Source organism: Sus scrofa, chromosome 8 (assembly GCF_000003025.6).
Source record: "Sus scrofa isolate TJ Tabasco breed Duroc chromosome 8, Sscrofa11.1, whole genome shotgun sequence".
In the NCBI taxonomy this organism is placed as follows: Eukaryota; Metazoa; Chordata; class Mammalia; order Artiodactyla; family Suidae; genus Sus; species Sus scrofa.
In genome coordinates, this window is record NC_010450.4 from 110,820,563 (window position 1) to 110,835,408 (window position 14,846).

The 14,846-nt window shown below is 35.3% G+C and overlaps 1 long non-coding RNA gene across 17 annotated transcripts in view; it reads left to right on the top strand.

Annotated features, from left to right (window-relative positions):
• Positions 1-14,846, top strand: part of LOC102158976 — a 977,225-nt gene that overhangs the window by 369,892 nt on the left and 592,487 nt on the right. The window contains exon 2 of one of the 17 annotated variants that reach the window (XR_002346453.1): positions 4-84. The exons of the other annotated variants lie outside the window; for them this stretch is intronic. This is a non-coding gene — a long non-coding RNA (uncharacterized LOC102158976). The remainder of the gene's footprint in view (positions 1-3; positions 85-14,846) is intronic. 17 annotated transcript variants of the gene reach the window in all.

Consider the following 14,846-nt stretch of genomic DNA (forward strand, 5'->3'; position numbering starts at 1 on the left):
GAGAATTAAGGTCGTAACTCACTTCAGAAGACGCTGTGTGACCTTCAGACTTTTTTCAGTGCTACACGACTATTTAAAAATCAGGTAAAGAAACAAAATCTGTGTTTTCTGTTACAGTCTTTTTAAAATTTACTGATGACACATTATAGAGCTGTTAAAATTCTAACTTCTGCTTGAGGCTAGATATTCTTCTCATTTTTCTATTTAGCAACTACAGTTTTGAAATACTTTTGTTATGAAAAGAACTGTGTCCTTTTGAACATATTTCCCTCACTTTTGTAATGACATAAAAATTACAGTAGTGCTCACATTTAAGATGCAAATCTTCATACCCATTGATGTTCTGGTTCAGTAGTTCCAGAATGAAACCAAGAAGCTGTATTTTTATTAAACCCTCCGGGTCATTTTGATGTACACTTAAAACAGTCTCTGTATTTCTTATTGAGGTAAGTTTCCTTTTTTATTTAAAATGTTCTATCTGAATTAAAAGAGTAAATGACAAGTAAGGCTCAGGGTTGTGGTGGGCATTATAGTTGCGCCTCAGTGATGGAAGGAGTCACATAGATGGCTGGTGGGCCCCCCCACCACCCCCACCCTCCAGTGGCTCCACCACACAAAACTAGGGCTTGGTAGGAGCAGATCAATGCGGAAAAATTCAAGGGAAGAGGGCAACTGGGAGTTCTGATGACTGATTTTGAAAGGAGGGAATGATTTGAGTGGAAGCCACATGGTTTAACTTACAATGAACCTGCAGGCTTTGAAAACTGCATGCTGGATTTCCTCATAAACATACATCAATCTCAGGGAACAGGAGGCTCTGCTCTTTGGTATGCAATCTTTTGGGAGTTTTTTCGCATTCAATACAAATACGTAGAAAATATACATTGGAGTTGAGAATTAAAAAATGCAGAGAAATAAAGAAAAAACTTTCAATAATTTAATAAAAAGCACCTGGGCAAATGTGAGCTCCAGTCACTTTCTATTTAAATTATGAAACCTTTGAATTTGCTTTTAGGAGGATGAACATATTGTCCCTTGGCATTCTCTCTCTCTCTTTCTATTTTTTTGAAAACCTGCATGTCATTTCAGAATAAAGTGGTAGCAATTATTCTCAGGGACCCAAGCAAGCAGTAGTACGGAATAGGAAGAATGATGCATGGTACAGGGTGAAATTGGACTTGCTACCCAAAGCTGAGTCCTAAGCACTTGTCTTTTCTAATACACAATTATACAGGGAAAAAAAAAGAAATATGAACACCCAGAGATATAAAGGTATTTTTTTTTCTGTTTTTTTTCTTTTGGAATTAATAAAATACACAAAATCTCTGGTTTGTCTTGTAGGAAGTTTAGCAAGTTTCTGGGATTAAATGGCTTTCCTCTTCTGCAAAGGGTCTGATGTAAACCCTTGTACCGAGGCTTAAAGTCTTAAGGCTGTTAGAAGTTTCCATCAGTCAGTCTGTATGTCAGTGGATGAAATCACTTGCTGAACTAACCTATTTATTGCTCTGGAAAAATGCGTTAAACTACAGAGGTATTTTTTAATGATGATGGAGGGCTGGGGAAATAAAGACTCATCCGATGATAAAATGTGTTTTCTAATTGCCAACATTTTGGAGCAACGTATTACCACAATGCTTTTCTAACTGCTTTTAAGTTTTGTATTTGATGAAGTGGTGAGAAAAAGAGATCAATTGTCTTTGGCAGTTTAGTTACTTCCAAGAACTGAAAGTATCTCTCATTTCCATGGTTCAAATAATTTGTGTTCCATGTTTATTCTTCTTGAAATAGTTTATTTTCAACATTCAATAACAGTAAAGGACATAAAATTTGCTTTACTTTCTTCCCTTTTACTTAATTTAATGTGCATTTTAAGTACTTGAAATATCTGCATTTCATGGATTCCGTATTTTATGTAAAGAAGGGATGTGTGCACTCTATTAGTCAACAATTATCTGACACTATTGAACTGTGTACTGTGCTCAGTGAAATGTTAGCAAAGGGGCGGACAAGGGTAGAATGCAGATAAAATACCACATCTGGCCTTGGCCTTGGCCTTGGGTTTCTGTGGTATATTTGGAAACATATGATTGTAGATCTTGATAGGCTTGGTTGAAGGCGTACAAGCATACCTATGCCTTGCATGCTGGTGAATTTTTAATAGGCTGCTCTATAGTTCATGTCATGAATTTCAGCGTAAGAATTTGCCAGTGTTTTAACAATGTTGTTGAAATTACTGGATTACTTTTCAGTCTGGTTAGACAAGCAAGCTTTCTATGAAGCATTTTAATCACCATTATCACATTCAGTTCCAATAATGGGGTTCCCAAAAGACTGGTCAACTTCCCTTTTGTTATCCTCTTTTTACTATTGCTTCCAAAGTTATAGTACATCTATCTGATGGTCTCAGGAGCCAATTATGACTATAGAAAATTAGTTAATTAATACATATCTAAGGTGAATTTTGACATTTTTCTTTGGTTTGGACAACTGTGTCTCAGAACTGATTTAGCCTGTGTCTACATTGCCAGGCAGATAAAAGCTAATATTATTCACATTTCCAACAGTTATAACTAAGTTTTTCACTTGAAAGCATATTTAAATAAAGTGTGATTGTGGGCTTTAGAATAATGCAAGTAGAATAATACAACTTTTTTTTTTTTTTTTTTACATGAGCAAAAGGTAATAAAGGAGAAATGACAAACTTGGCTTCTCAAATGAAAGGTATTGATTAGAAAAAAATTCCATCGATTTTGACAAATGTAAAACAGAGGTATGATGGTTTTGCGGGTCTAAAATTTTCTAAAGCCAAATCCTGAGAATAATTGAGTTCCCGTTTCAGTCTGGAACTTTAGAACGGTCATCAACTCTAATCCAGACACTTGGATATTATAAAAGTGCCCAGCGCTTCTTAGGAGAGAGGCTCATTCATATGTATCATCTGGCTCAACATTTGCTTCATTATATTAGCATATTTTTCTTTTAAACCTGGTATTAATTTCCTGCTGCTACTTTCTATCTCAGTTTAGATGATTTTTGGACTTGGGATACTGTATCTGCCTTCTTCCTTCCCTCCTCTCAAACCCCCAACCCAGATGTGGAAAAATATTTTATTTGAATGTAGAAAAGCTCCTTTACTTTTCCTTTAAAAGAAGCCTTGATAAAAATGTAAACTACAGGGAAAAAACAAAACCTTATTCAAATTTATAAAAAAGTTTTAAATATTAGATATGTTATAAAGCTTTTTAAGCTTTATAAAACATAAAGCTTAAAAAATTAAACACTGAATGTAAGCCCAGGTTGTAAACAGTGGAATAACTCACTCTCCTATCATTATCATTTCCTCACTTAATTTTATAACAATGCTTTGACAATAGATCTTGCCATAGATGCCAGTTGCTTCAGGCTTATGACTTGACCTGATGGTCTAGGGGTCAGGAGTGCATCTCATCTCATTATGTTTGTCGTCCAAGAAAACAAGCCAATAAAAGTTAGCTTGGTTAATTTTTTGTAGCTGATATTGTTAGCAGAATGTTGAGTTTATTGTTTTGGGGAGGAGGGCAAAATCATGGAAGATAGAAAACAAATATTAAACTCCCAGAGCACAAAAACAAGCAAAAGCAAACATTAGTCAATCACATAAGAAAATAGCTTCATGTAATAGCCCTGAGTAGGGATAACTTTGCTTTGCTTTGGGAAAGGTTAGACTACCTTGCTTATTGTAGTAACATGACCCTGTTAACTTTCTTGAAGCATTTTCCTTAACATGTTCCTAGTACTTTTCATTTTAATCAGTAATATTTAAATGAAATATGTGTTTTGGGATAGAGTATTTTCTGAAGTTAAAATATATTTGGTTTATGCTAAACTCCATAAAATATGTGGGAGGCATTGGATTTTTACTAACATCAAGACCCAAATGCCTTATGACTGAGGAGATTGTTCCTAAGATTTTATTCTAATGAACTTGCCAACAAATATTTTACAGACCAAACTAGAACGTCATCTGTTTATTGCTATTTACCATAATAATTGGCTTTTGGTTAAAACACCTGAGTTATTACAAAGAATATAACCAAAGAAAAATTGTAAAATATATGAACATTTGCCAAAAAATATTCTTGTGTGCTTTGGCTGTCTGCACAAAGAAAGATATCTTGACTTTGAATTTCATTAATCATTTTCCCCAATAAAAGTTTGTTATTATAATGTTAAGTAGAAGCAAAAAGCGTTGTAATTTGAAAGTTTCCTACTTAAAGGCCATTGATGTAATTTTAATAGTCATAACCTTCCAGTGATGAACATGGTTTTCCTTTTTTTCCTCTAAAACAAGAGTTAGTAGAGAATTAGGATCTGAGCACACTTCTTACTATATGTATAACTTTGGTGAAGAAAGTACCTAATTTCGTTGATTTTCTTAATTTTCTCAATTTTGAAAAGAGAACTAATAATAATATGTACTATTTATCAACTGCTTATTCTGTGCCAAATACTGCTTTAAGTCCTTTATCGACTTTTCACAATAAAGTCAATATGCTGCTATTTCTGTTTAATAGATGAGGAAACTGAGGCGAGAAAGAGGAAGTAGTAGTTTGTGACACAGCTAGTAAGTGGCAGAGCCAGTATTTGAACCCAGGAAAATACTGCTTCACTACATGTATTTTACATTGTTTAATCCCTTTGCATTAGAGTTATTCTGAGCATGTTTTAAGGATTAGGATAGATGTTCTGATAAATAGATTCTTCATATTTATATATACGTTCATAGAAATCTATCTGCTTCCATAATTTTCTTTAGCTTTCTAGATTTAGATTAAAAGTAATGACATATAATATTAATTTTGGTTAATCTTAAAGATATGCAACAATTGAGATCTTCCCAATTCAACTGAATTTCAAGTTTATTTTCATTTGGTATAATTTATTTTAAGCTTTCAGTTTCTGTACATTCATTAATATGTGTAGAAACAGTCAATAGAAAAAAAGGATGTTGAAAAGAAAAACATGAACTTATGAAATTAGTTGTGGATTGCATATAAGGATACCAATGTTTACCGAATGCCAGTCTTCTTTGGATTCACATAAAGCCAGATAGATGTCAACAGGAGGCATGCGTGGTGGTCAGTTAAGTGCCAGATATTAAGGTGTTGATTTAATAGCTTTTGATTGAGCACCATATAGATGTATAAATTTTGTAATCTCTGACATGGATACTTCATAATATATTGCATTTCTGTAGTCACTTTTGTAGGGAAGAATGATACATTCCACCTGAAATTATCAAACTTCCTTTCATGTAAAATTTATTAGGATGAAATTGCCTGATACACATGGATAAGATGATGACTCCAAATATTCTTATTAGGGTGCTTTGGCATTTTTAGAACACACACACACATGTGGAAGAAAATCTGTATCTCAGTGTGGTATTGAGAAAAGAAACTGAGAAAATGAACAACATAAAAAAGCCTTTAATAATTCCTTTTTTGTGAAACCCCATTTTCCCACATGATCTTTTAAGAAAGTTAACTAGTGTTACATTCGTCAAACAAATAACTCAAAGATAATATCCTAATATACAGCATCACCCCAAATGCATTCTGTTTGATCTTGTCTGACTTTATCCAAATGTATCCAAATAGTGGATATATAATATATCCAAATAAATAATATATCCAAAAGTGGATATATTTTTTCCTGGTATTTATGGATGATAAATTATAGTAAGGGTAAGAAATTTATTCTAAACTGCATATTTAGGGGAACACATTTTAAATTTTGAAAATAGGTAAAGACATTTATTTACTTCTTATTTAAAAGCAGTGTTGCAGGGGATGCTGTGTTGTATTTTCATTCTCCTTTTATGATTGCTTGCCTGACCTTTCAGTGTTCTTGGAATGCATACAATTCCATTACTACCTATGAAGGATTTTTAAATTTCCCATTTTAACCGATTTTAAGTATACCTGTTAGTGGTATTAAGTACTTTTCCATTGTTGTGTGACAATAACCATTATTTCTACAACTTTTTCATCATCCCAAACAGAAACTCTGTTTAAATGGTAAGCTCCCCTCCTCCTCCCATCCCTTAGATGCCAGTAACTTCTATTCTAATACCCGTATCTATGAATTTGCCTCTTCTAAATATCTCATATAAGTGGAATTATACAATATTTTTTCTTATATGTCTTGCTTATTTCACTTAGCCTATTGTTTTCAAGGTTCACCCATGTTGTAGCAGGTATCAGTATTGCACTCCTTTTTAAAGGTGAACAATATTCCACTGAATACCCAGTGAATAATATTCTGTGGTGTGTGTATACCACATTCTGTTTATCCATTCATCTGTTTATGGACACAAGTTGTTTCCACTTTTGGCTATTGTGATTAATGCTGCTATAAACATTGGTATCAAAGTATTTGGTTTTTTTAGTATAATAAATTTTTTTTTTTTCATTATAGCTAGTTTACACTGTTCCGTGAATTTTCTACTGTACAGCATGGTGCCCCAGTTACACATACATGTATACATTCTTTTTTCTCACGTTATCATGCTCCGTCATAAGTGACTAGACATAGTTCCCAGTGCTACACAACAGGATCTCATTGCTTATCCATTCCAAAGGTAATAGTCCGCAACTATTAACCCCAAGTTCCCAACCTGTCCCACTCGCTCCCCCTTCCCTTTGGCAACCACAAGTCTATTTTCCAAGTCCATAATTTTCTTTTCTGTGGAAAGATTCATTTGTGCCATATATTAGATTCCAGATGTAAGTGGTATCATATGGTATTTTCTTTCTCTTTCTGACTTACTTCACTCAGTATTAGAGTCTCTGGTTCCATCCATGCTGCTACAAATGGCATTATGTTGTTCTTTTTTATGGCTGAGTAGTATTCCATTGTGTATATCTACCATATCTTCCTAATCCAATCATCTGTCAATGGACACTTGGATTGTTTCCATGTCTTGGCTTTTGTGAATAGTGCTGCAATGAACATGTGGGTGCATGTGTCTTTTTCAAGGAAAGTTTTGCCCAGATATATGTCCAAGAGTGGGATTGCTGGGTCATATGGTAGTTCTAGGTGTAGTTTTCTAAGGTACCTCCACACTGTTCTCCATAGTGGTGGTACCAGCTTACATTCCCACCCATATCAAAGTATTTGAATCTCTGTTTTTATTTCTTTTAGGTATATATGTAAAAGTTGAATTGCTAGATCATATGGAAATTCTACCCATAACTTTTTGAAAAATTATCAAACTGTTTTCAATAGGAGCTGCAGTATTTTGTATTTCCACCAACAATGCACAAGGGTTCCAGTTTCTCCACTTCTTCATCAACACTTACTTTCTGTTTTTGTTCTTAATATTAGTCATCCTAATGGATACGATGTCTCATTGTGGTTTTGATTTACATTTCTCTAATGACTAGAGATGTTGCTTGTGAAGGATTTAAGTGTTTTTGACCAAACTATAATAATCTTTCTGAGAACTGCACTGATATTCATCTGACACAGCTTTTCAAGTTATTGAAAATTAACATTTTTTCTTAAAACTTTCATCATAGCAGGAAAGGCTAACTATATGGGAAGCAACACAGTGACATAAAAAAAATATGATTTGTGAGTCGAGATGAATTCAGATTCACTCCCTCACTTTCAAGCAGTAAATTCTTGGGCAAGTTTTTGTAAAATGGAAACAATTATTGCTTATGGGATGTTATGAGTTGTATCTGGAACTGTGCACCCATATTTGTTCTCTGCAGCATCCGCAGCACTTATAACATTGCCTGAGATATCATTGGCAGTTAATATGTATTTGCTGAATGAATGAATAATGTTTTAACATTGCTCAATGTTTAGCTTAGAAAAATTTCAAATTTACAGTGCAACATTAAATTTCAAACTTTTCACAGAACCAAATGCTGAATAGCTGAAAAAAAATTGTGGAACCCACTTCACTTCATACTGCTTAGATTTTAAAATGATTTAGAATATTCCTTAAATAATGATTTGATTGTTTTCCAGTAATGGAGGCCATGTGTCCTCTAAGAAGAGTCACCGGCATGCTCCACTTTTCAAAAGTTTGTTTTGCGCTACTTTACTTTTATGAAATACCTTTACAGTACCTGTCTTCGGTAACAGAAAGAATCCTAAAAGGATTTTAACTTTTATGAAAAAAAGAAAAAACAGTGGTCCACCTTTGTTTTGCAATGAGCTATTAGTAAGCATCCCTTACAGTGAGAGTCGTACCACCAAGCTCCTTCCCCAAGAACTATAGTCACCGTCCCAGCATCAAGCTGCCATAGCTTTCACCTGTATTTGTGACCGTCTGCACTTTTTCTCAAAGATTTTGTGCATCCATTAGCTTCCTAAGGTAGTTGTGCTTTGCTTTATGCCATTTCAGCTTATGAAAGGTTTCATGGAAACTCTCTTACTTTTGAATGGTGGGGTACACCTGTGCTAGAAAGGTGAATATCTAAGTGAATTGATTTGGGAATTGCTATCTCAGTATGCAATATTCAGTCTTAGAAAGTGAATTGTTTAGATTTCTGCATGTGTAATATATAGAGACAAACTAGATCCCTACCTTTTCCCTTGGTTTTTCAGATAATTTTAGTGATTCCTTTGGTGTTCATCTGGTTTTCCAGTTCATGTTCTTTTAAATCCAGTCACAGTAAACAGAGTGTCTTTGTACTGTAGCATGAAAATGGGCAAAACTGACAAATATACTAAAGATAGTTAAATTTTCTTGTAACTTTAAAAAATTTGTTTAAACAAGGTAAATTAGAAACAAAGCTATAGGCCCATTTACTTTTTGGACAGGAAAAACAGTTGGCCCTTATGCAGTTTTTACACAGCCTTAGAAGCCCCACGTTTGAAGTTTCCTGCTTAAAATTAAAAAAAAAGATTCTTGTTAGTTTCCCTCTTATGCAAAATTATTAACAGAATAATCTTTCACTTCAAGTTAAGAGAATTTTTAATAGGTCCTTTTTATGAAATGCTAGTTTCTTCTAAGGGATGATTTCTCCTTGGAAAATATTCACATTCTGAGATGTGAAATTCTGACTGAGATGTTCCATTTTTGTTTGACTTATTTGTGGAAAATTACCACTGCCTGTATGTCCTTTTTGCTCTCTCTCTAGATGGCAGCATTTGCCTTAGAAGACTATCTCCCATTTTCTTTTTCGGACCACCTTCTTTGTGGGTGGTCCAAACACCTGGGGAATAAAAATGCTGACTGAAGACTATCAGACTAGGTAACTGAATGAATGACCATGTGGCTTCTTGGTGAACGTTGATGTTATTATTTTGCAAATTCTATTTGTGTCTTCTCAACAAAGAATTTGTATTTCACCAAAATCAGTTCATGCAAATGTAGGGGGAAACATTCCAAATGAAATGAATGAATTCCAAATCTGAAGGCATTACTATTCCCACCCCACCCCCCTCCCCAAACCCCAGCAAGTCCACCTCCCCACCTCCCCCCTTGGGATACTAGAATTCTTCCATCTTAGAATAATATTACTGAGATTTTTGCCAACCCGGGTGAGGCCCCAAAACTCTGGAAATGTAACAACAACAACAAAACCTTAGTTTCCTAGCCAAAGTAATCTGTGAAAACATATATCTCCTTGATACGTGGAAGTCAACATAAAAACTCCAAACTTGTTGAAGTTTTCATATCTCGAGTGCACATTGGTGGTAGGAAATATGACTATAGAGCATAGGATTTAGAAGAAGCTGAAATACGCCACCATTCAAGGCTACGCCATGGGTGTCCAGTCTGTGCAGCTGCATAGAGTCCTGTGCTTAGAAGGGCCCTAAACTTGGTTTAATGCTCTACTGTAACTGTCTAATAATTGTTCATCCTTTTTTAACAAGACCCTTCCCATTTTTCTTTTGCACTGGGCCCCATAAATTATGTATCCTTTCCTACTGCATTTTTACTAAGGGCGAGTATCTCAAGTTGACAATACCTATGTGATGAATGATAACAGATAATTCCTATTTAGTCAACGAAGTGTGACATAGACCAAATGTTATATGATAACTAAAAACTCATAGTAAAATCGAAAGCAGTCACTTACGTTTTTAGAATCCTTAAAAATCACGATTTTGCAAAATTAGTAGCAAGATTTTTTAAGTTCATGTCAATAGAGGAAAGTAGTGATGATTGGAAATAGTGTTCTTTTTTTTTTTCTTTTTAAAGAAACTGAATATATTTCAACATATCTGTTTCTGTGATTCCAATGGAATCCAGAAATCCAGTAGCACACATAGAAGACAGAAATAACTACATTTCTTCATTTATGTTCTTTTGGATTAAAGCATCTCATAAACTGTTAATACGGCTGGAGAAAAGCAGTGGTATGGTGCTCCTACAAAAACAAAGACAACAGGAAATCAGTTTTCAACTGCGAGAGAGCATTAAAAAAAAATCAGGATGTTAAGTCTGTTTTTTCCACATAAACTTCTTAAGGGAAGAAAAAACATTCATTTATGGCCACTCTGGAAAAAAAATCAAGTACTCATTTTTATCTTGAAGTAGAAATGTGATGCAAAACATGTGCTGACATATTACTACCTGAACAAAATTGTTGTCTAAACCATTTAAGAAATCTAGGGTGGAGGGAACCACTGAAGAGTTGCCAATTTGAACCTATGGCTGTGTGGATTCAATTTACATCACTGACATCTAATTAAATATGTCTTTTAATAGTGGTTGCCTTTTTGGAAGGAGAATAAGTGAAGAGCCTGTAAGTAGCCCAGCAGCCATTGTCAATCAAGGAAGAATGAAATAATGCCCAGCCTCCTCTTTATTCCCATTAGTACATTCCTAGATATCAGGGCATAAGTTGAGTGGTCCTAAAAAAAGTCATGTGATCTCTAGAGAAGTTTGACTGCACAAAAACTTAATAAAAATGAGAAGAAAAGAAGGAGAGGAGGGAAGGATGGGAGAGAGGGAAAGTAAGAAAATAAAAGGAAATTTTCTATATTTACATAAGCTATGGAATTGGTGGGAGTAAGAGAGGATTAGATTTACAGTATTGTAGTTCAGAAAGGAATTAAAAAAACCTTGTATTCTTCATTCCTAGAGCTGCCTATGATCTCCTTGAGACTTATAGACTGAGTAGTTAAAAATGGGTATAGAGAGAAGTTCCATAATAGGTTGCCTAGTGGAGGAATATAAGGTTCACTCAGTCCTCCTCTTGTCTTAGACCCGAAGATGACCACCATCCTCTGTGTCACTCTGTTGAACTAGGGCACGATATTCTCACTTTATATTGTTGAGTGTCTGGCTGTATTTTTCAAAGTAAAGATTTTCCTACAGTGAGTCAGTGATTAAGCCCGAACTTATACCTAAAAATATGGAGCAATACTAGTGCTTCTCACATATAGTAAGATACATTATGTGACTTGTTCAGTGAAAAAAAAATATTATTTCTCAAGGCTTTTAAATACTCCCCAAATTGAGTGACTATAGAGATTTTTAAAAAGATTCCAAAGGGAGAAAATAGTATTTTGTGCTAAGTAAGCAAGAGAAAGATACTTTCTTAAGACTCTTTTCTGACTACATGTTTGGATAGAGGTAGGAGAGTGGTGTGAGCCTCTGTCAGTTGTGGAATAACTCAAGGAGATAAACAGAAGTTATCTGAACAAACAAGTTATAATTCTACTTCATGATGACATTTACAGGAATAGTCATTTTTTCCCAAGCTGATAGACTATGAACCAATACATAAACTTTGAAGTAAATTGCATGTTCTAGATATATGTGAAAAGGAAAGGCATTATTGTGTAATCGGGCACATATGCATCACGCATAGTTTCTTTCTGAGCTGTAACCTTGTCTCTTTTTTCCCCGTTGGGAAGATACATCTGCTTCTTCTCCCTCATTTGATATGATCCAGTAAAATCCAAGCTTTGGAGCTGCTTGCTTGGAATGTCAATGATTACTTGATTTCTCAGCACATAAATCTCACTCTATTCCTTGTTGGGCAGATATTAGCAGTGAGGTAACCCAGGCTATGGCATCATCCGCCCTTTGCTTCTCTATACCAGGAGACTCTTTGTAACCTGCCACTCCACCACTGTCAAGACTGATGTCAGTTGTTTTCCCAGAACAGCATGGTGGAGAAATAATACTCTGTTTAAAGAAAAACAGAAAAGCCTGTGGAGGGTTTGTAGTATTTCCAAATATCAGCACTGTGAACACTGAATTCCAAAACATGATGCTGTAAAGGACTCAACTGGAACCTGGAAGCCAAGTTTCTGTCACATGTCCTTCATTAATACCTGATGGACATCTCCCCCACACCCCTATTTTTTCTTTTCTTGCCATATCTTTCTTTTTCAAAAGGCTTTTATACACTAATACCTCTCCTTAAAAAGACTAAAACACATGCGTAATTACACTTTTCAAATTCTATTTTAGTGTGAGAACATACACCAGTCTTGCCAACAGGGCATGAGCCCCAGTTATCTGAGGATGAATTCTTTCGTAAGGTAACTGTCGTTTTTGGTTGGTCAGTGGGGAGTGAAGAATGTTTTTGTTTGTGTGGCTGAATTGACTAAAAAGGATTGAACTGATAGGCTACTGTATATGTAAAAAAGCTATTTATGTAACAGTGCTATTGAGCATATACAGTGAATTGCACTTCATATATTCTGTTTTTAGACTTCCAGCACAACCTCTGGCATGACACTTAGGCGGTCCTACAGGACTCCACACTTGGGGAGGGGGGGAATCCCATTTGCTATTGCTGCCTTGAAATTCTTAATAATTCTTAATAATTTTTGGAGTAGGAACCTAGAATTTTCATTCTGCCCTAGGCCTCACAAATTGTATAGCTGGTCTTGACTTCCAGTAAATATTTCTTTCAGATTCTAGGTTTCTAGGTACATTCCTGCTGATAGGGAAAGCTGGTTCATTGCCCATGGGAACTACGAGGGACTCGATAAATTGTTGGTTCATACAGAACTTCCTCTTAAAAGAAAGATGCAGGTGTCTGATGCTTGAGAAAAAGTGTTTATAAAGAAATCCATGTCATTTTTCCATTCACTTTCATTGTGAAAAAAAGATTTGCTCTTATGGACCATTCTGTCAGTGGACACGTTGAAATCCTTTGGTAAGAAAGAGTTTAAATTAAGGAGCTTAGGTGTTCCTGTTGTGACTCAGTGGATTACGAACCCAGGATATGTCCATGAGGAGGTGGGTTTGAGCCCTAGCCTTTCTGTGGGTTAAGGATCTGGCATTGCTGTAAGCTGCAATGTGGGTTGCAGATGTGTCTCAGACCCAGTGTTGCTGTGGCTGTGGCATAGGCCTCAGCTGCAGATCTGATTTGAACTCTAGCCTAGGAACTTCCATACTGCAGCTGCACAAAAGAAAAAAATTAAGGACCTTGCCTTGTTCTTCATCGATGCTGTAGGATCTGCCTATAGTTTTTCTTATGTACTTCAATTTGAATAAATAAAGCAATTTATTATGTCTTCATAAAAAATTAAAATTTAACATAGATTTGAAGCTGCAGCTGCCATATCTCTGGCAATTTAAGATTGGGCTAGCTTTTTTTTTTTTAAAGCATGAACACTGAAGTTTTGTTTAACCTAACTCTATAGCATTGTATAAAACATACAGTTCCCAGTCAAGGTATTCTCTTACCTATATTTTTATTATGACTTTTATTCAATATTTGTGAGATTTGGAACTTTTTTTCCCCTGCACGTGAAACCATCACTTCCTCTGAACATCAAGTATCTTGTTGTGGCCTATTCATTTGGCATGACTTTACCTTGGATAGTGGTAGCAAGGGGCGGTCAAGAGAAGCCAGGGCAAGAACCCAAACATACCTGGTGAGAATGCAGGGATTCGACTATAGGAATGAAAAAAAGGTCAGTTGTTTTCAGATTGTCACTATTGGTCTAGAAATCTATAACTAGTCATCTAAAAATTAAAGATGGTCAATATGAGATAGAGGTGAGATGCAAGTATCTGGCAGAGTAGTCAAATTTAGTCTGAGACTCAAGATATCTATTCAGGAAATTCCAAAATTGGTGATTGATGGGAGTTCTGAGTAGATAGGTAGCTGGAATCGATGAGAACCAATAGTAGTGTTTAGGGCCAACTCATGGAAAGGCTGAAACGGGCAAGAAATTCTGTTCCAGCAGGGGTTGAGATAATCAGGAGTAAATTCCACTTCTATAAGAGATGGAGAAATGGGAACCAACTGTTGAGGAAAGAATAAATGATCTAATTAATTGGGTGTTGCGTCTTTCTGTCTCAATACTGAACTAAGAAGTTAGGGATTATGTAGGGATTATAATGTGGGGATTATGAAAAAGTAAAATTTTCTGTACATTATAATATCTTCTAAAACTTCTCTGGAAGCCTCTTGAGCAGTGTGGAAGCTGGAAGCCATCAGCTAGGGCTTTTATCATCTAGTTCATATGGACTGTTCATTTACTTGTCAATAAAATGTAGTACTATTAAAAAAAAAGATGATGGGCAATTCAAGGAAGTAAGAGAATATGTTTACATAATTGTAATGATGGCTTCCTCCTTCTATTCATTGAGTACTTTGGGGGGAAGTTATGTTTACTTTTATAGTGGTCTTCTGAGAAATGATTGTAAAGTCTTTTAGAACAACAGAGATCATATTTAAACCCTGATCATGGGCACAGTGATGGATTTAATCTCTGCCTACAATAAAACCAGGCATTTTGACATTTTATTGTGGTAGCTGGAGTGTTCAGCTTTATTTTTTGCAGACTGGCACTGTGCCATTATTTTATATCCCCCTAAAATAAGACTTTTAATGCCCCTGCCTCCTTCTGGTGCTCTTGCACTG